Source organism: Megachile rotundata, unplaced genomic scaffold (assembly GCF_050947335.1).
Source record: "Megachile rotundata isolate GNS110a unplaced genomic scaffold, iyMegRotu1 scaffold0081, whole genome shotgun sequence".
Lineage (NCBI taxonomy): Eukaryota > Metazoa > Arthropoda > Insecta > Hymenoptera > Megachilidae > Megachile > Megachile rotundata.
Genome location: NW_027473378.1, coordinates 135,451 through 158,025, shown reverse-complemented (window position 1 = coordinate 158,025; position 22,575 = coordinate 135,451).

Genomic DNA, 22,575 nt, shown 5'->3' with positions numbered 1-22,575 from the left:
TAGTTATGTTAAGTTATCGTAACTGAGCACAATTCAACATCACAATGAACAATTTTGCTCGTTTTGCACGAATTTTGCTCGTTTTGAGCGAATTTTGCTCATTTTCGAACGATTCAGCCTCTAATTCGCACATATCCGCTGTAATTCGACTCTGTACTATCTAGTTATGTTAAGTTATCCTATCTGAGCACAATTCAACACCACAACGAACAATTTTGCTCGTTTTGCACGAATTATGCTCATTTTCGCACGATTCAGCCTCTAATTCGCACATATCCGCTGCAATTCGACTCTGTGCTATCTATTTATGTTCAGTTATCCTATCTGAGTACAATTCAACACCACAATGAACAATTTTGCTCGTTTTGCACGAACTTTGCTCGTTTGAACGAATTTTGCTCATTTTCGAACGATTCAGCCTCTAATTCGCACATATCCGCTGTAATTCGACTCTGTACTATCTCGTTATGTTATGTTATCCTATCTGAGCACAATTCGACACCACAATGAACAATTTTGCTCGTTTTGCACGAATTATGCTCATTTTCGCACGATTCAGCCTCTAATTCGCACATATCCGCTGTAATTCGACTCTGTACTATCTAGTCATGTTACGTTATCCTATCGGAGCACAATTCAACACCACAATGAACAATTTTGCTCGTTTTGAACGAATTATGCTCATTTTCGCACGATTCAGCCTCTAATTCGCACATATCCGCTGCAATTCGACTCTGTACTATCTAGTTATGTTAAGTTATCCTATCTGAGCACAATTCAACACCACAATGAACAATTTTGCTCGTTTTGCACGAATTATGCTCATTTTCGCACGATTCAGCCTCTAATTCGCACATATCCGCAGTAATTCGACTCTGTACTATCTAGTTATGTTAAGTTATCCTATCTGAGCACAATTCAACACCGCAATGAACAATTTTGCTCGTTTTGCACGAATTATGCTCATTTTCGCACGTTTCAGCCTCTAATTCGTACATATCCGCAGTAATTCGACTCTGTACTATCTAGTCATGTTAAGTTATCGTAACTGAGCACAATTCAACACCACAATGAACAATTTTGCTGGTTTTGAACGAATTGTGCTCATTTTCGCAGGACTCAGCCTCTAATTCGCACATATCCGCTGTAATTCGAATCTGTACTATCTAGTTATGTTAAATTATCCTATCTGAGCACAATTCAACATCACAATGAACAATTTTGCTCGTTTTGCACGAATTTTGCTCATTTTCGCACGATTCAGCCTCTAATTCGCACATATCCGCTGTAATTTGACTCTGTACTATCTAGTCATGTTAAGTTATCGTAACTGAGCACAATTCAACACCACAATGAACAATTTTGCTCGTTTTGAACGAAATATGATCATTTTCGCACGATTCAGCCTCTAATTCGCACATATCCGCTGTAATTCGACTCTGTACTATCTAGTTATGTTAAGTTATCCTATCTGAGCACAATTCAACATCACAATGAACAATTTTGCTCGTTTTGCACGAATTTTTCTCGTCTTGAACGAATTTTGCTCATTTTCGAACGATTGAGCCTCTAATTCGCACATATCCGCTGCAATCCGACTCTGTACTATCTAGTTATGTTAAGTTATCCTATCTGAACACAATTCAACACCACAACGAACAATTTTGCTCGTTTTGCACGAATTATGCTCATTTTCGCACGATTCAGCCTCTAATTCGCACATATCCGCTGCAATTCGACTCTGTGCTATCTATTTATGTTAAGTTATCCTATCTGAGCACAATTCAACACCACAATGAACAATTTTGCTCGTTTTGCACGAACTTTGCTCGTTTTGAACGAATTTTGCTCATTTTCGAACGATTCAGCCTCTAATTCGCACATATCCGCTGTAATTCGACTCTGTACTATATAGTTATGTTAAGTTATCCTATCTGAGCACAATTCGACACCACAATGAACAATTTTGCTCGTTTTGCACGAATTATGCTCATTTTCGCACGATTCAGCCTCTAATTCGCACATATCCGCTGTAATTTGACTCTGTACTATCTAGTCATGTTACGTTATCGTAACTGAGCACAATTCAATACCACAATGAACAATTTTGCTCGTTTTGCACGAATTATGCTCATTTTCGCACGATTCAGCCTCTAATTCGCACATATCCGCTGTAATTCGACTCTGTACTATCTAGTCATGTTAAGTTATCGTAACTGAGCACAATTCAACACCACAATGAACAATTTTGCTCGTTTTGCACGAATTATGCTCATTTTCGCACGATTCAGCCTCTAATTCCCAAATATCCGCAGTAATTCGACTCTGTACTATCTAGTCATGTTAAGTTATCGTAACTGAGCACAATTCAACACCACAATGAACAATTTTGCTCGTTTTGAACGAATTGTGCTCATTTTCGCACGGTTCAGCCTCTAATTCGCACATATCCGCTGTAATTTGACTCTGTACTATTTAGTCATGTTAAGTTATCGTGACTGAGCACAATTCAACACCACAATGAACAATTTTGCTCGTTTTGCACGAATTATGCTCATTTTCGCACGATTCAGCCTCTAATTCGCAAATATCCGCAGTAATTCGACTCTGTCCCATCTAGATATGTTAAGTTATCGTAACTGAGCACAATTCGACACCACAATGAACAATTTTGCTCGTTTTGAACGAATTATGCTCATTTTCGCACGATTCAGCCTCTAATTCGCACATATCTTCTGTAATTCGACTCTGTACTATCTAGTTATGTTAGGTTATGGTAACTGAGGACAATTCAACACCACAATGAACAATTTTGCTCGTTTTGAACGAATTATGCTCATTTTCGCACGATTCAGCCTCTAATTCGCACATATCCGCTGTAATTCGACTCTGTACTATCTAGTTATGTTAAGTTATCCTATCTGAGCACAATTCAACACCACAATGAACAATTTTGCTCGTTTTGCACGAATTATGCTCATTTTCGCACGATTCAGCCTCTAATTCGCACATATCCGCTGTAATTCGACTCTGTACTATCTAGTCATGTTAAGTTATTGTAACTGAGCACAATTCAACACCACAATGAACAATTTTGATCGTTTTGAACGAATTATGCTCATTTTCGCACGGTTCAGCCTCTAATTCGCACATATCCGCTGTAATTCGACTCTGTACTATCTAATCATGTTAAGTTATCGTAACTGAGCACAATACAACACCACAATGAACAATTTTGATCGTTTTGAACGAATTATGCTCATTTTCGCACGATTCAGCCTCTAATTCGCACATATCCGCTGTACTTCGACTCTGTACTATCTAGTTATGTTGAGTTATCCTATCTGAGCACAATTCAACACCACAATGAACAATTTTGCTCGTTTTGCACGAATTTTGCTCGTTTTGAACGAATTTTGCTCATTTTCGAACGATTCAGCCTCTAATTCGCACATATCCGCTGTAATTCGACTCTGTACTATCTAGTTATGTTAAGTTATCCTATCTGAGCACAATTCAACACCACAATGAACAATTTTGCTCGTTTTGCACGAATTATGCTCATTTTCGCACGATTCAGCCTCTAATTCGCACATATCCGCTGTAATTCGACTCTGTACTATCTAGTTATGTTAAGTTATCCTATCTGAGCACAATTCAACACCACAATGAACAATTTTGCTCGTTTTGCACGAATTTTGCTCGTTTTGAACGAATTATGCTCATTTTCGCACGATTCAGCCTCTAATTCGCACATATCTTCTGTAATTCGACTCTGTACTATCTAGTCATGTTAAGTTATCGTAACTGAGCACAATACAACACCACAATGAACAATTTTGATCGTTTTGAACGAATTATGCTCATTTTCGCACGATTCAGCCTCTAATTCGCACATATCCGCTGTAATTCGACTCTGTACTATCTACTTATGTTAAGCTATCCTATCTGAGCACAATTCAACACCACAATGAACAATTTTGCTCGTTTTGGACGAATTATGCTCATTTTCGCACGATTCAGCCTCTAATTCGCACATATCCGCTGTAATTCGACTCTGTACTATCTAGTCATGTTAAGTTATCGTAACTGAGCACAATTCAACACCACAATGAACAATTTTGATCGTTTTGAACGAATTATGCTCATTTTCGCACGATTCAGCCTCTAGTTCGCACATATCCGCTGTAATTCGACTCTGTACTATCTAGTCATGTTAAGTTATCGTAACTGAGCACAATACAACACCACAATGAACAATTTTGATCGTTTTGAACGAATTATGCTCATTTTCGCACGATTCAGCCTCTAATTCGCACATATCCGCTGTAATTCGACTCTGTACTATCTACTTATGTTAAGTTATCCTATCTGAGCACAATTCAACACCACAATGAACAATTTTGCTCGTTTTGGACGAATTATGCTCATTTTTGCACGATTCAGACTCTAATTCGCACATATCCGCTGTAATTCGACTCTGTACTATCTAGTTATGTTAAGTTATCCTATCTGAGCACAATTCAACACCACAATGAACAATTTTGCTCGTTTTGCACGAATTTTGCTCGTCTTGAACGAATTTTGCTCATTTTCGCACGATTCAGCCTCTAATTCGCACATAACCGCTGTAATTCGACTCTGTACTATCTAGTCATGTTAAGTTATCGTAACTGAGCACAATACAACACCACAATGAACAATTTTGATCGTTTTGAACGAATTATGCTCATTTTCGCACGATTCAGCCTCTAATTCGCACATATCCGCTGTAATTCGACTCTATAGTATCTAGTTATGTTAAGTTATCCTATCTGAGCACAATTCAACATCACAATGAACAATTTTGCTCGTTTTGCACGAATTTTGCTCGTTTTGAGCGAATTTTGCTCATTTTCGCACGATTCAGCCTCTAATTCGCACATATCCGCAGTAATTCGACTCTGTACTATCTAGTTATGTTAAGTTATCCTATCTGAGCACAATTCAACACCGCAATGAACAATTTTGCTCGTTTTGCACGAATTATGCTCATTTTCGCACGTTTCAGCCTCTAATTCGTACATATCCGCAGTAATTCGACTCTGTACTATCTAGTCATGTTAAGTTATCGTAACTGAGCACAATTCAACACCACAATGAACAATTTTGCTGGTTTTGAACGAATTGTGCTCATTTTCGCAGGACTCAGCCTCTAATTCGCACATATCCGCTGTAATTCGAATCTGTACTATCTAGTTATGTTAAATTATCCTATCTGAGCACAATTCAACATCACAATGAACAATTTTGCTCGTTTTGCACGAATTTTGCTCATTTTCGCACGATTCAGCCTCTAATTCGCACATATCCGCTGTAATTTGACTCTGTACTATCTAGTCATGTTAAGTTATCGTAACTGAGCACAATTCAACACCACAATGAACAATTTTGCTCGTTTTGAACGAAATATGATCATTTTCGCACGATTCAGCCTCTAATTCGCACATATCCGCTGTAATTCGACTCTGTACTATCTAGTTATGTTAAGTTATCCTATCTGAGCACAATTCAACATCACAATGAACAATTTTGCTCGTTTTGCACGAATTTTTCTCGTCTTGAACGAATTTTGCTCATTTTCGAACGATTGAGCCTCTAATTCGCACATATCCGCTGCAATCCGACTCTGTACTATCTAGTTATGTTAAGTTATCCTATCTGAACACAATTCAACACCACAACGAACAATTTTGCTCGTTTTGCACGAATTATGCTCATTTTCGCACGATTCAGCCTCTAATTCGCACATATCCGCTGCAATTCGACTCTGTACTATCTAGTTATGTTAAGTTATCCTATCTGAGCACAATTCGACACCACAATGAACAATTTTGCACGTTTCGCAAGAATTATGCTCATTTTCGCACGATTCAGCCTCTAATTCGCACATATCCGCTGTAATTCGACTCTGTACTATCTAGTCAGGTTAAGTTGTCCTATCTGAGCACAATTCAACACCACAATGAACAATTTTGCTCGTTTTGAACGAATTATGCTCATTTTCGCACGATTCAGCCTCTAATTCGCACATATCCGCTGTAATTCGACTCTGTACTATCTAGTCATGTTAAGTTATCGTAACTGAGCACAATTCAACACCACAATGAACAATTTTGATCGTTTTGAACGAATTATGCTCATTTTCGCACGATTCAGCCTCTAATTCGCACATATCCGCTGTAATTCGACTCTGTACTATATAGTCATGTTAAGTTATCGTAACTGAGCATAATTCAACACCACAATGAACAATTTTGATCGTTTTGAACGAATTATGCTCATTTTCGCACGATACAGCCTCTAAATTCGCACATATCCGCTGTAATTCGACTCTGTACTATCTAGTTATGTTAAGTTATCCTATCTGAGCACAATTCATCACCACAATGAACAATTTTGCTCGTTTTGCACGAATTATGCTCATTTTCGCACGATTCAGGCTCTAATTCGCACATATCCGCTGTAATTCGACTCTGTACTATCTAGTTATGTTAAGTTATCCTATCTGAGCACAATTCAACACCACAATGAACAATTTTGCTCGTTTTGGACGAATTATGCTCATTTTCGCACGATTCAGCCTCTAATTCGCACATATCCGCTGTAATTCGACTCTGTACTATCTAGTCATGTTAAGTTATCGTAACTGAGCACAATACAACACCACAATGAACAATTTTGATCGTTTTGAACGAATTATGCTCATTTTCGCACGATTCAGCCTCTAATTCGCACATATCCGCTGTAATTCGACTCTGTACTATCTAGTTATGTTAAGTCATCCTATCTGAGCACAATTCAACACCACAATGAACAATTTTGCTCGTTTTGCACGAATTACGCCCATTTTCGCACGATTCAGCCTCTAATTCGCACATATCCGCTGTAATTCGACTCTGTACTATCTAGTTATGTTAAGTTATCCTATCTGAGCACAATTCATCACCACAATGAACAATTTTGCTCGTTTTGCACGAATTATGCTCATTTTCGCACGATTCAGCCTCTAATTCGCACATATCCGCTGTAATTCGACTCTGTACTATCTAGTTATGTTGAGTTATCCTATCTGAGCGCAATTCAACACCACAATGAACAATTTTGCTCGTTTTGCACGAATTTTGCTCGTTTTGAACGAATTTTGCTCATTTTCGAACGATTCAGCCTCTAATTCGCACATATCCGCTGTAATTCGCCTCTGTACTATCTAGTTATGTTAAGTTATCCTATCTGAGCACAATTCAACACCACAATGAACAATTTTGCTCGTTTTGCACGAATTATGCTCATTTTCGCACGATTCAGCCTCTAATTCGCACATATCCGCTGTAATTCGACTCTGCACTATCTAGTTATGTTAAGTTATCCTATCTGAGCACAATTCAACACCACAATGAACAATTTTGCTCGTTTTGCACGAATTTTGCTCGTTTTGAACGAATTATGCTCATTTTCGCACAATTCAGCCTCTAATTCGCACATATCCGCTGTAATTCGACTCTGTACTATCTAGTCATGTTAAGTTATCGTAACTGAGCACAATACAACACCACAATGAACAATTTTGATCGTTTTGAACGAATTATGCTCATTTTCGCACGATTCAGCCTCTAATTCGCACATATCCGCTGTAATTCGACTCTGTACTATCTACTTATGTTAAGCTATCCTATCTGAGCACAATTCAACACCACAATGAACAATTTTGCTCGTTTTGGACGAATTATGCGCATTTTCGCACGATTCAGCCTCTAATTCGCACATATCCGCTGTAATTCGACTCTGTACTATATAGTTATGTTAAGTTATCCTATCTGAGCACAATTCGACACCACAATGAACAATTTTGCGCGTTTTGCACGAATTATGCTCATTTTCGCACGATTCAGCCTCTAATTCGCACATATCCGCTGTAATTTGACTCTGTACTATCTAGTCATGTTACGTTATCGTAACTGAGCACAATTCAATACCACAATGAACAATTTTGCTCGTTTTGCACGAATTATGCTCATTTTCGCACGATTCAGCCTCTAATTCGCACATATCCGCTGTAATTCGACTCTGTACTATCTAGTCATGTTAAGTTATCGTAACTGAGCACAATTCAACACCACAATGAACAATTTTGCTCGTTTTGCACGAATTATGCTCATTTTCGCACGATTCAGCCTCTAATTCGCAAATATCCGCAGTAATTCGACTCTGTACTATCTAGTCATGTTAAGTTATCGTAACTGAGCACAATTCAACACCACAATGAACAATTTTGCTCGTTTTGAACGAATTGTGCTCATTTTCGCACGATTCAGCCTCTAATTCGCACATATCCGCTGTAATTTGACTCTGTACTATTTAGTCATGTTAAGTTATCGTGACTGAGCACAATTCAACACCACAATGAACAATTTTGCTCGTTTTGCACGAATTATGCTCATTTTCGCACGATTCAGCCTCTAATTCGCACATATCCGCTGTAATTCGACTCTGTACTATCTAGTCATGTTAAGTTATCGTAACTGAGCACAATACAACACCACAATGAACAATTTTGATCGTTTTGAACGAATTATGCTCATTTTCGCACGATTCAGCCTCTAATTCGCACATATCCGCTGTAATTCGACTCTGTACTATCTACTTATGTTAAGCTATCCTATCTGAGCACAATTCAACACCACAATGAACAATTTTGCTCGTTTTGGACGAATTATGCGCATTTTCGCACGATTCAGCCTCTAATTCGCACATATCCGCTGTAATTCGACTCTGTACTATCTAGTTATGTTAAGTTATCCTATCTGTGCACAATTCAACACCACAATGAACAATTTTGCTCGTTTTGCACGAATTTTGCTCGTCTTGAACGAATTTTGCTCATTTTCGCACGATTCAGCCTCTAATTCGCACATAACCGCTGTAATTCGACTCTGTACTATCTAGTCATGTTAAGTTATCGTAACTGAGCACAATACAACACCACAATGAACAATTTTGATCGTTTTGAACGAATTATGCTCATTTTCGCACGATTCAGCCTCTAATTCGCACATATCCGCTGTAATTCGACTCTGTACTATCTAGTTATGTTAAGTCATCCTATCTGAGCACAATTCAACACCACAATGAACAATTTTGCTCGTTTTGCACGAATTACGCTCATTTTCGCACGATTCAGCCTCTAATTCGCACATATCCGCTGCAATTCGACTCTGTACTATCTAGTTATGTTAAGTTATCCTATCTGAGCACAATTCGACACCACAATGAACAATTTTGCACGTTTCGCAAGAATTATGCTCATTTTCGCACGATTCAGCCTCTAATTCGCACATATCCGCTGTAATTCGACTCTGTACTATCTAGTCAGGTTAAGTTGTCCTATCTGAGCACAATTCAACACCACAATGAACAATTTTGCTCGTTTTGAACGAATTATGCTCATTTTCGCACGATTCAGCCTCTAATTCGCACATATCCGCTGTAATTCGACTCTGTACTATCTAGTCATGTTAAGTTATCGTAACTGAGCACAATTCAACACCACAATGAACAATTTTGATCGTTTTGAACGAATTATGCTCATTTTCGCACGATTCAGCCTCTAATTCGCACATATCCGCTGTAATTCGACTCTGTACTATATAGTCATGTTAAGTTATCGTAACTGAGCATAATTCAACACCACAATGAACAATTTTGATCGTTTTGAACGAATTATGCTCATTTTCGCACGATACAGCCACTAAATTCGCACATATCCGCTGTAATTCGACTCTGTACTATCTAGTTATGTTAAGTTATCCTATCTGAGCACAATTCATCACCACAATGAACAATTTTGCTCGTTTTGCACGAATTATGCTCATTTTCGCACGATTCAGCCTCTAATTCGCACATATCCGCTGTAATTCGACTCTGTACTATCTAGTCATGTTAAGTTATCGTAACTGAGCACAATACAACACCACAATGAACAATTTTGATCGTTTTGAACGAATTATGCTCATTTTCGCACGATTCAGCCTCTAATTCGCACATATCCGCTGTAATTCGACTCTGTACTATCTACTTATGTTAAGCTATCCTATCTGAGCACAATTCAACACCACAATGAACAATTTTGCTCGTTTTGGACGAATTATGCGCATTTTCGCACGATTCAGCCTCTAATTCGCACATATCCGCTGTAATTCGACTCTGTACTATCTACTTATGTTAAGCTATCCTATCTGAGCACAATTCAACACCACAATGAACAATTTTGCTCGTTTTGGACGAATTATGCGCATTTTCGCACGATTCAGCCTCTAATTCGCACTTATCCGCTGTAATTCGACTCTGTACTATCTACTTATGTTAAGCTATCCTATCTGAGCACAATTCAACACCACAATGAACAATTTTGCTCGTTTTGGACGAATTATGCGCATTTTCGCACGATTCAGCCTCTAATTCGCACATATCCGCTGTAATTCGACTCTGTACTATCTAGTTATGTTAAGTTATCCTATCTGAGCACAATTCAACACCACAATGAACAATTTTGCTCGTTTTGAACGAATTATGCTCATTTTCGCACGATTCAGCCTCTAATTCGCACATATCCGCTGTAATTCGACTCTGTACTATCTAGTTATGTTAAGTCATCCTATCTGAGCACAATTCGACACCACAATGAACAATTTTGCTCGTTTTGCACGAATTACGCTCATTTTCGCACGATTCAGCCTCTAATTCGCACATATCCGCTGCAATTCGACTCTGTACTATCTAGTTATGTTAAGTTATCCTATCTGAGCACAATTCGACACCACAATGAACAATTTTGCACGTTTCGCAAGAATTATGCTCATTTTCGCACGATTCAGCGTCTAATTCGCACATATCCGCTGTAATTCGACTCTGTACTATCTAGTCAGGTTAAGTTGTCCTATCTGAGCACAATTCAACACCACAATGAACAATTTTGCTCGTTTTGAACGAATTATGCTCATTTTCGCACGATTCAGCCTCTAATTCGCACATATCCGCTGTAATTCGACTCTGTACTATCTAGTCATGTTAAGTTATCGTAACTGAGCACAATTCAACACCACAATGAACAATTTTGATCGTTTTGAACGAATTATGCTCATTTTCGCACGATTCAGCCTCTAATTCGCACATATCCGCTGTAATTCGACTCTGTACTATATAGTCATGTTAAGTTATCGTAACTGAGCATAATTCAACACCACAATGAACAATTTTGATCGTTTTGAACGAATTATGCTCATTTTCGCACGATACAGCCTCTAAATTCGCACATATCCGCTGTAATTCGACTCTGTACTATCTAGTTATGTTAAGTTATCGTAACTGAGCACAATTCATCACCACAATGAACAATTTTGTTCGTTTTGCACGAATTATGCTCATTTTCGCACGATTCAGCCTCTAATTCGCACATATCCGCTGTAATTCGACTCTGTACTATCTAGTTATGTTAAGTTATCCTATCTGAGCACAATTCAACACCACAATGAACAATTTTGCTCGTTTTGGACGAATTATGCTCATTTTCGCACGATTCAGCCTCTAATTCGCACATATCCGCTGTAATTCGACTCTGTACTATCTAATCATGTTAAGTTATCGTAACTGAGCACAATACAACACCACAATGAACAATTTTGATCGTTTTGAACGAATTATGCTCATTTTCGCACGATTCAGCCTCTAATTCGCACATATCCGCTGTAATTCGACTCTGTACTATCTAGTTATGTTAAGTCATCCTATCTGAGCACAATTCAACACCACAATGAACAATTTTGCTCGTTTTGCACGAATTACGCCCATTTTCGCACGATTCAGGCTCTAATTCGCACATATCCGCTGTAATTCGACTCTGTACTATCTAGTTATGTTAAGTTATCCTATCTGAGCACAATTCATCACCACAATGAGCAATTTTGCTCGTTTTGCACGAATTATGCTCATTTTCGCACGATTCAGCCTCTAATTCGCACATATCCGCTGTAATTCGACTCTGTACTATCTAGTTATGTTGAGTTATCCTATCTGAGCGCAATTCAACACCACAATGAACAATTTTGCTCGTTTTGCACGAATTTTGCTCGTTTTGAACGAATTTTGCTCATTTTCGAACGATTCAGCCTCTAATTCGCACATATCCGCTGTAATTCGACTCTGTACTATCTAGTTATGTTAAGTTATCCTATCTGAGCACAATTCAACACCACAATGAACAATTTTGCTCGTTTTGCACGAATTATGTTCATTTTCGCACGATTCAGCCTCTAATTCGCACATATCCGCTGTAATTCGACTCTGTACTATCTAGTTATGTTAAGTTATCCTATCTGAGCACAATTCAACACCACAATGAACAATTTTGCTCGTTTTGCACGAATTTTGCTCGTTTTGAACGAATTGTGCTCATTTTCGCACGATTCAGCCTCTAATTCGCACATATCCGCTGTAATTTGACTCTGTACTATTTAGTCATGTTAAGTTATCGTGACTGAGCACAATTCAACACCACAATGAACAATTTTGCTCGTTTTGCACGAATTATGCTCATTCTCGCACGATTCAGCCTCTAATTCGCACGTATCCGCTGTAATTCGACTCTGTACTATCTAGTCATGTTAAGTTATCGTAACTGAGCACAATACAACACCACAATGAACAATTTTGATCGTTTTGAACGAATTATGCTCATTTTCGCACGATTCAGCCTCTAATTCGCACATATCCGCTGTAATTGGACTCTGTACTATCTAGTTATGTTAAGTCATCCTATCTGAGCACAATTCAACATCACAATGAACAATTTTGCTCGTTTTGCACGAATTACGCCCATTTTCGCACGATTCAGGCTCTAATTCGCACATATCCGCTGTAATTCGACTCTGTACTATCTAGTTATGTTAAGTTATCCTATCTGAGCACAATTCATCACCACAATGAGCAATTTTGCTCGTTTTGCACGAATTATGCTCATTTTCGCACGATTCAGCCTCTAATTCGCACATATCCGCTGTAATTCGACTCTGTACTATCTAGTTATGTTGAGTTATCCTATCTGAGCGCAATTCAACACCACAATGAACAATTTTGCTCGTTTTGCACGAATTTTGCTCGTTTTGAACGAATTTTGCTCATTTTCGAACGATTCAGCCTCTAATTCGCACATATCCGCTGTAATTCGACTCTGTACTATCTAGTTATGTTAAGTTATCCTATCTGAGCACAATTCAACACCACAATGAACAATTTTGCTCGTTTTGCACGAATTATGTTCATTTTCGCACGATTCAGCCTCTAATTCGCACATATCCGCTGTAATTCGACTCTGTACTATCTAGTTATGTTAAGTTATCCTATCTGAGCACAATTCAACACCACAATGAACAATTTTGCTCGTTTTGCACGAATTTTGCTCGTTTTGAACGAATTATGCTCATTTTCGCACGATTCAGCCTCTAATTCGCACATATCCGCTGTAATTCGACTCTGTACTATCTAGTCATGTTAAGTTATCGTAACTGAGCACAATACAACACCACAATGAACAATTTTGATCGTTTTGAACGAATTATGCTCATTTTCGCACGATTCAGCCTCTAATTCGCACATATCCGCTGTAATTCGACTCTGTACTATCTAGTTATGTTAAGTCACCCTATCTGAGCACAATTCAACACCACAATGAACAATTTTGCTCGTTTTGCACGAATTACGCTCATTTTCGCACGATTCAGCCTCTAATTCGCACATATCCGCTGCAATTCGACTCTGTACTATCTAGTTATGTTAAGTTATCCTATCTGAGCACAATTCGACACCACAATGAACAATTTTGCACGTTTCGCAAGAATTATGCTCATTTTCGCACGATTCAGCCTCTAATTCGCACATATCCGCTGTAATTCGACTCTGTACTATCTAGTCAGGTTAAGTTGTCCTATCTGAGCACAATTCAACACCACAATGAACAATTTTGCTCGTTTTGAACGAATTATGCTCATTTTCGCACGATTCAGCCTCTAATTCGCACATATCCGCTGTAATTCGACTCTGTACTATCTAGTCATGTTAAGTTATCGTAACTGAGCACAATTCAACACCACAATGAACAATTTTGATCGTTTTGAACGAATTATGCTCATTTTCGCACGATTCAGCCTCTAATTCGCACATATCCGCTGTAATTCGACTCTGTACTATATAGTCATGTTAAGTTATCGTAACTGAGCATAATTCAACACCACAATGAACAATTTTGATCGTTTTGAACGAATTATGCTCATTTTCGCACGATACAGCCACTAAATTCGCACATATCCGCTGTAATTCGACTCTGTACTATCTAGTTATGTTAAGTTATCCTATCTGAGCACAATTCATCACCACAATGAACAATTTTGCTCGTTTTGCACGAATTATGCTCATTTTCGCACGATTCAGCCTCTAATTCGCACATATCCGCTGTAATTCGACTCTGTACTATCTAGTTATGTTAAGTTATCCTATCTGAGCACAATTCAACACCACAATGAACAATTTTGCTCGTTTTGGACGAATTATGCTCATTTTCGCACGATTCAGCCTCTAATTCGCACATATCCGCTGTAATTCCACTCTGTACTATCTAGTCATGTTAAGTTATCGTAACTGAGCACAATACAACACCACAATGAACAATTTTGATCGTTTTGAACGAATTATGCTCATTTTCGCACGATTCAGCCTCTAATTCGCACATATCCGCTGTAATTCGACTCTGTACTATCTACTTATGTTAAGCTATCCTATCTGAGCACAATTCAACACCACAATGAACAATTTTGCTCGTTTTGGACGAATTATGCGCATTTTCGCACGATTCAGCCTCTAATTCGCACATATCCGCTGTAATTCGACTCTGTACTATCTAGTTATGTTAAGTTATCCTATCTGAGCACAATTCAACACCACAATGAACAATTTTGCTCGTTTTGCACGAATTTTGCTCGTCTTGAACGAATTTTGCTCATTTTCGCACGATTCAGCCTCTAATTCGCACATAACCGCTGTAATTCGACTCTGTACTATCTAGTCATGTTAAGTTATCGTAACTGAGCACAATACAACACCACAATGAACAATTTTGATCGTTTTGAACGAATTATGCTCATTTTCGCACGATTCAGCCTCTAATTCGCACATATCCGCTGTAATTCGACTCTGTACTATCTAGTTATGTTAAGTCATCCTATCTGAGCACAATTCAACACCACAATGAACAATTTTGCTCGTTTTGCACGAATTACGCTCATTTTCGCACGATTCAGCCTCTAATTCGCACATATCCGCTGTAATTCGACTCTGTACTATCTAGTTATGTTGAGTTATCCTATCTGAGCGCAATTCAACACCACAATGAACAATTTTGCTCGTTTTGCACGAATTTTGCTCGTTTTGAACGAATTTTGCTCATTTTCGAACGATTCAGCCTCTAATTCGCACATATCCGCTGTAATTCGACTCTGTACTATCTAGTTATGTTAAGTTATCCTATCTGAGCACAATTCAACACCACAATGAACAATTTTGCTCGTTTTGCACGAATTATGTTCATTTTCGCACGATTCAGCCTCTAATTCGCACATATCCGCTGTAATTCGACTCTGTACTATCTAGTTATGTTAAGTTATCCTATCTGAGCACAATTCAACACCACAATGAACAATTTTGCTCGTTTTGCACGAATTTTGCTCGTTTTGAACGAATTGTGCTCATTTTCGCACGATTCAGCCTCTAATTCGCACATATCCGCTGTAATTTGACTCTGTACTATTTAGTCATGTTAAGTTATCGTGACTGAGCACAATTCAACACCACAATGAACAATTTTGCTCGTTTTGCACGAATTATGCTCATTTTCGCACGATTCAGCCTCTAATTCGCACATATCCGCTGTAATTCGACTCTGTACTATCTAGTCATGTTAAGTTATCGTAACTGAGCACAATACAACACCACAATGAACAATTTTGATCGTTTTGAACGAATTATGCTCATTTTCGCACGATTCAGCCTCTAATTCGCACATATCCGCTGTAATTGGACTCTGTACTATCTAGTTATGTTAAGTCATCCTATCTGAGCACAATTCAACACCACAATGAACAATTTTGCTCGTTTTGCACGAATTACGCCCATTTTCGCACGATTCAGGCTCTAATTCGCACATATCCGCTGTAATTCGACTCTGTACTATCTAGTTATGTTAAGTTATCCTATCTGAGCACAATTCATCACCACAATGAGCAATTTTGCTCGTTTTGCACGAATTATGCTCATTTTCGCACGATTCAGCCTCTAATTCGCACATATCCGCTGTAATTCGACTCTGTACTATCTAGTTATGTTGAGTTATCCTATCTGAGCGCAATTCAACACCACAATGAACAATTTTGCTCGTTTTGCACGAATTTTGCTCGTTTTGAACGAATTTTGCTCATTTTCGAACGATTCAGCCTCTAATTCGCACATATCCGCTGTAATTCGACTCTGTACTATCTAGTTATGTTAAGTTATCCTATCTGAGCACAATTCAACACCACAATGAACAATTTTGCTCGTTTTGCACGAATTATGTTCATTTTCGCACGATTCAGCCTCTAATTCGCACATATCCGCTGTAATTCGACTCTGTACTATCTAGTTATGTTAAGTTATCCTATCTGAGCACAATTCAACACCACAATGAACAATTTTGCTCGTTTTGCACGAATTTTGCTCGTTTTGAACGAATTATGCTCATTTTCGCACGATTCAGCCTCTAATTCGCACATATCCGCTGTAATTCGACTCTGTACTATCTAGTCATGTTAAGTTATCGTAACTGAGCACAATACAACACCACAATGAACAATTTTGATCGTTTTGAACGAATTATGCTCATTTTCGCACGATTCAGCCTCTAATTCGCACATATCCGCTGTAATTCGACTCTGTACTATCTAGTTATGTTAAGTCATCCTATCTGAGCACAATTCAACACCACAATGAACAATTTTGCTCGTTTTGCACGAATTACGCTCATTTTCGCACGATTCAGCCTCTAATTCGCACATATCCGCTGCAATTCGACTCTGTACTATCTAGTTATGTTAAGTTATCCTATCTGAGCACAATTCGACACCACAATGAACAATTTTGCACGTTTCGCAAGAATTATGCTCATTTTCGCACGATTCAGCCTCTAATTCGCACATATCCGCTGTAATTCGACTCTGTACTATCTAGTCAGGTTAAGTTGTCCTATCTGAGCACAATTCAACACCACAATGAACAATTTTGCTCGTTTTGAACGAATTATGCTCATTTTCGCACGATTCAGCCTCTAATTCGCACATATCCGCTGTAATTCGACTCTGTACTATCTAGTCATGTTAAGTTATCGTAACTGAGCACAATTCAACACCACAATGAACAATTTTGATCGTTTTGAACGAATTATGCTCATTTTCGCACGATTCAGCCTCTAATTCGCACATATCCGCTGTAATTCGACTCTGTACTATATAGTCATGTTAAGTTATCGTAACTGAGCATAATTCAACACCACAATGAACAATTTTGATCGTTTTGAACGAATTATGCTCATTTTCGCACGATACAGCCACTAAATTCGCACATATCCGCTGTAATTCGACTCTGTACTATCTAGTTATGTTAAGTTATCCTATCTGAGCACAATTCATCACCACAATGAACAATTTTGCTCGTTTTGCACGAATTATGCTCATTTTCGCACGATTCAGCCTCTAATTCGCACATATCCGCTGTAATTCGACTCTGTACTATCTAGTTATGTTAAGTTATCCTATCTGAGCACAATTCAACACCACAATGAACAATTTTGCTCGTTTTGGACGAATTATGCTCATTTTCGCACGATTCAGCCTCTAATTCGCACATATCCGCTGTAATTCCACTCTGTACTATCTAGTCATGTTAAGTTATCGTAACTGAGCACAATACAACACCACAATGAACAATTTTGATCGTTTTGAACGAATTATGCTCATTTTCGCACGATTCAGCCTCTAATTCGCACATATCCGCTGTAATTCGACTCTGTACTATCTACTTATGTTAAGCTATCCTATCTGAGCACAATTCAACACCACAATGAACAATTTTGCTCGTTTTGGACGAATTATGCGCATTTTCGCACGATTCAGCCTCTAATTCGCACATATCCGCTGTAATTCGACTCTGTACTATCTAGTTATGTTAAGTTATCCTATCTGAGCACAATTCAACACCACAATGAACAATTTTGCTCGTTTTGCACGAATTTTGCTCGTCTTGAACGAATTTTGCTCATTTTCGCACGATTCAGCCTCTAATTCGCACATAACCGCTGTAATTCGACTCTGTACTATCTAGTCATGTTAAGTTATCGTAACTGAGCACAATACAACACCACAATGAACAATTTTGATCGTTTTGAACGAATTATGCTCATTTTCGCACGATTCAGCCTCTAATTCGCACATATCCGCTGTAATTCGACTCTGTACTATCTAGTTATGTTAAGTCATCCTATCTGAGCACAATTCAACACCACAATGAACAATTTTGCTCGTTTTGCACGAATTACGCTCATTTTCGCACGATTCAGCCTCTAATTCGCACATATCCGCTGCAATTCGACTCTGTACTATCTAGTTATGTTAAGTTATCCTATCTGAGCACAATTCGACACCACAATGAACAATTTTGCACGTTTCGCAAGAATTATGCTCATTTTCGCACGATTCAGCCTCTAATTCGCACATATCCGCTGTAATTCGACTCTGTACTATCTAGTCAGGTTAAGTTGTCCTATCTGAGCACAATTCAACACCACAAAGAACAATTTTGCTCGTTTTGAACGAATTATGCTCATTTTCGCACGATTCAGCCTCTAATTCGCACATATCCGCTGTAATTCGACTCTGTACTATCTAGTCATGTTAAGTTATCGTAACTGAGCACAATTCAACACCACAATGAACAATTTTGATCGTTTTGAACGAATTATGCTCATTTTCGCACGATTCAGCCTCTAATTCGCACATATCCGCTGTAATTCGACTCTGTACTATATAGTCATGTTAAGTTATCGTAACTGAGCATAATTCAACACCACAATGAACAATTTTGATCGTTTTGAACGAATTATGCTCATTTTCGCACGATACAGCCTCTAAATTCGCACATATCCGCTGTAACTCGACTCTGTACTATCTAGTTATGTTAAGTTATCGTAACTGAGCACAATTCATCACCACAATGAACAATTTTGCTCGTTTTGCACGAATTATGCTCATTTTCGCACGATTCAGCCTCTAATTCGCACATATCCGCTGTAATTCGACTCTGTACTATCTAGTTATGTTAAGTTATCCTATCTGAGCACAATTCAACACCACAATGAACAATTTTGCTCGTTTTGGACGAATTATGCTCATTTTCGCACGATTCAGCCTCTAATTCGCACATATCCTCTGTAATTCGACTCTGTACTATCTAGTCATGTTAAGTTATCGTAACTGAGCACAATACAACACCACAATGAACAATTTTGATCGTTTTGAACGAATTATGCTCATTTTCGCACGATTCAGCCTCTAATTCGCACATATCCGCTGTAATTCGACTCTGTACTATCTAGTTATGTTAAGTCATCCTATCTGAGCACAATTCAACACCACAATGAACAATTTTGCTCGTTTTGCACGAATTACGCCCATTTTCGCACGATTCAGGCTCTAATTCGCACATATCCGCTGTAATTCGACTCTGTACTATCTAGTTATGTTAAGTTATCCTATCTGAGCACAATTCATCACCACAATGAGCAATTTTGCTCGTTTTGCACGAATTATGCTCATTTTCGCACGATTCAGCCTCTAATTCGCACATATCCGCTGTAATTCGACTCTGTACTATCTAGTTATGTTGAGTTATCCTATCTGAGCGCAATTCAACACCACAATGAACAATTTTGCTCGTTTTGCACGAATTTTGCTCGTTTTGAACGAATTTTGCTCATTTTCGAACGATTCAGCCTCTAATTCGCACATATCCGCTGTAATTCGACTCTGTACTATCTAGTTATGTTAAGTTATCCTATCTGAGCACAATTCAACACCACAATGAACAATTTTGCTCGTTTTGCACGAATTATGCTCATTTTCGCACGATTCAGCCTCTAATTCGCACATATCCGCTGTAATTCGACTCTGTACTATCTAGTTATGTTAAGTTATCCTATCTGAGCACAATTCAACACCACAATGAACAATTTTGCTCGTTTTGCACGAATTTTGCTCGTTTTGAACGAATTATGCTCATTTTCGCACGATTCAGCCTCTAATTCGCACATATCCGCTGTAATTCGACTCTGTACTATCTAGTCATGTTAAGTTATCGTAACTGAGCACAATACAACACCACAATGAACAATTTTGATCGTTTTGAACGAATTATGCTCATTTTCGCACGATTCAGCCTCTAATTCGCACATATCCGCTGTAATTCGACTCTGTACTATCTACTTATGTTAAGTTATCCTATCTGAGCACAATTCAACACCACAATGAACAATTTTGCTCGTTTTGGACGAATTATGCTCATTTTTGCACGATTCAGACTCTAATTCGCACATATCCGCTGTAATTCGACTCTGTACTATCTAGTTATGTTAAGTTATCCTATCTGAGCACAATTCAACACCACAATGAACAATTTTGCTCGTTTTGCACGAATTTTGCTCGTCTTGAACGAATTTTGCTCATTTTCGCACGATTCAGCCTCTAATTCGCACATAACCGCTGTAATTCGACTCTGTACTATCTAGTCATGTTAAGTTATCGTAACTGAGCACAATACAACACCACAATGAACAATTTTGATCGTTTTGAACGAATTATGCTCATTTTCGCACGATTCAGCCTCTAATTCGCACATATCCGCTGTAATTCGACTCTGTACTATCTAGTTATGTTAAGTCATCCTATCTGAGCACAATTCAACACCACAATGAACAATTTTGCTCGTTTTGCACGAATTACGCTCATTTTCGCACGATTCAGCCTCTAATTCGCATATATCCGCTGCAATTCGACTCTGTACTATCTAGTTATGTTAAGTTATCCTATCTGAGCACAATTCGACACCACAATGAACAATTTTGCACGTTTCGCAAGAATTATGCTCATTTTCGCACGATTCAGCCTCTAATTCGCACATATCCGCTGTAATTCGACTCTGTACTATCTAGTCAGGTTAAGTTGTCCTATCTGAGCACAATTCAACACCACAATGAACAATTTTGCTCGTTTTGAACGAATTATGCTCATTTTCGCACGATTCAGCCTCTAATTCGCACATATCCGCTGTAATTCGACTCTGTACTATCTAGTCATGTTAAGTTATCGTAACTGAGCACAATTCAACACCACAATGAACAATTTTGATCGTTTTGAACGAATTATGCTCATTTTCGCACGATTCAGCCTCTAATTCGCACATATCCGCTGTAATTCGACTCTGTACTATATAGTCATGTTAAGTTATCGTAACTGAGCATAATTCAACACCACAATGAACAATTTTGATCGTTTTGAACGAATTATGCTCATTTTCGCACGATACAGCCTCTAAATTCGCACATATCCGCTGTAATTCGACTCTGTACTATCTAGTTATGTTAAGTTATCCTATCTGAGCACAATTCATCACCACAATGAACAATTTTGCTCGTTTTGCACGAATTATGCTCATTTTCGCACGATTCAGGCTCTAATTCGCACATATCCGCTGTAATTCGACTCTGTACTATCTACTTATGTTAAGCTATCCTATCTGAGCACAATTCAACACCACAATGAACAATTTTGCTCGTTTTGGACGAATTATGCGCATTTTCGCACGATTCAGCCTCTAATTCGCACATATCCGCTGTAATTCGACTCTGTACTATCTAGTTATGTTAAGTTATCCTATCTGAGCACAATTCAACACCACAATGAACAATTTTGCTCGTTTTGCACGAATTTTGCTCGTCTTGAACGAATTATGCTCATTTTCGCACGATTCAGCCTCTAATTCGCACATATCCGCTGTAATTCGACTCTGTACTATCTAGTTATGTTAAGTCATCCTATCTGAGCACAATTCAACACCACAATGAACAATTTTGCTCGTTTTGCACGAATTACGCTCATTTTCGCACGATTCAGCCTCTAATTCGCACATATCCGCTGCAATTCGACTCTGTACTATCTAGTTATGTTAAGTTATCCTATCTGAGCCCAATTCGACACCACAATGAACAATTTTGCACGTTTCGCAAGAATTATGCTCATTTTCGCACGATTCAGCCTCTAATTCGCACATATCCGCTGTAATTCGACTCTGTACTATCTAGTCAGGTTAAGTTGTCCTATCTGAGCACAATTCAACACCACAAAGAACAAT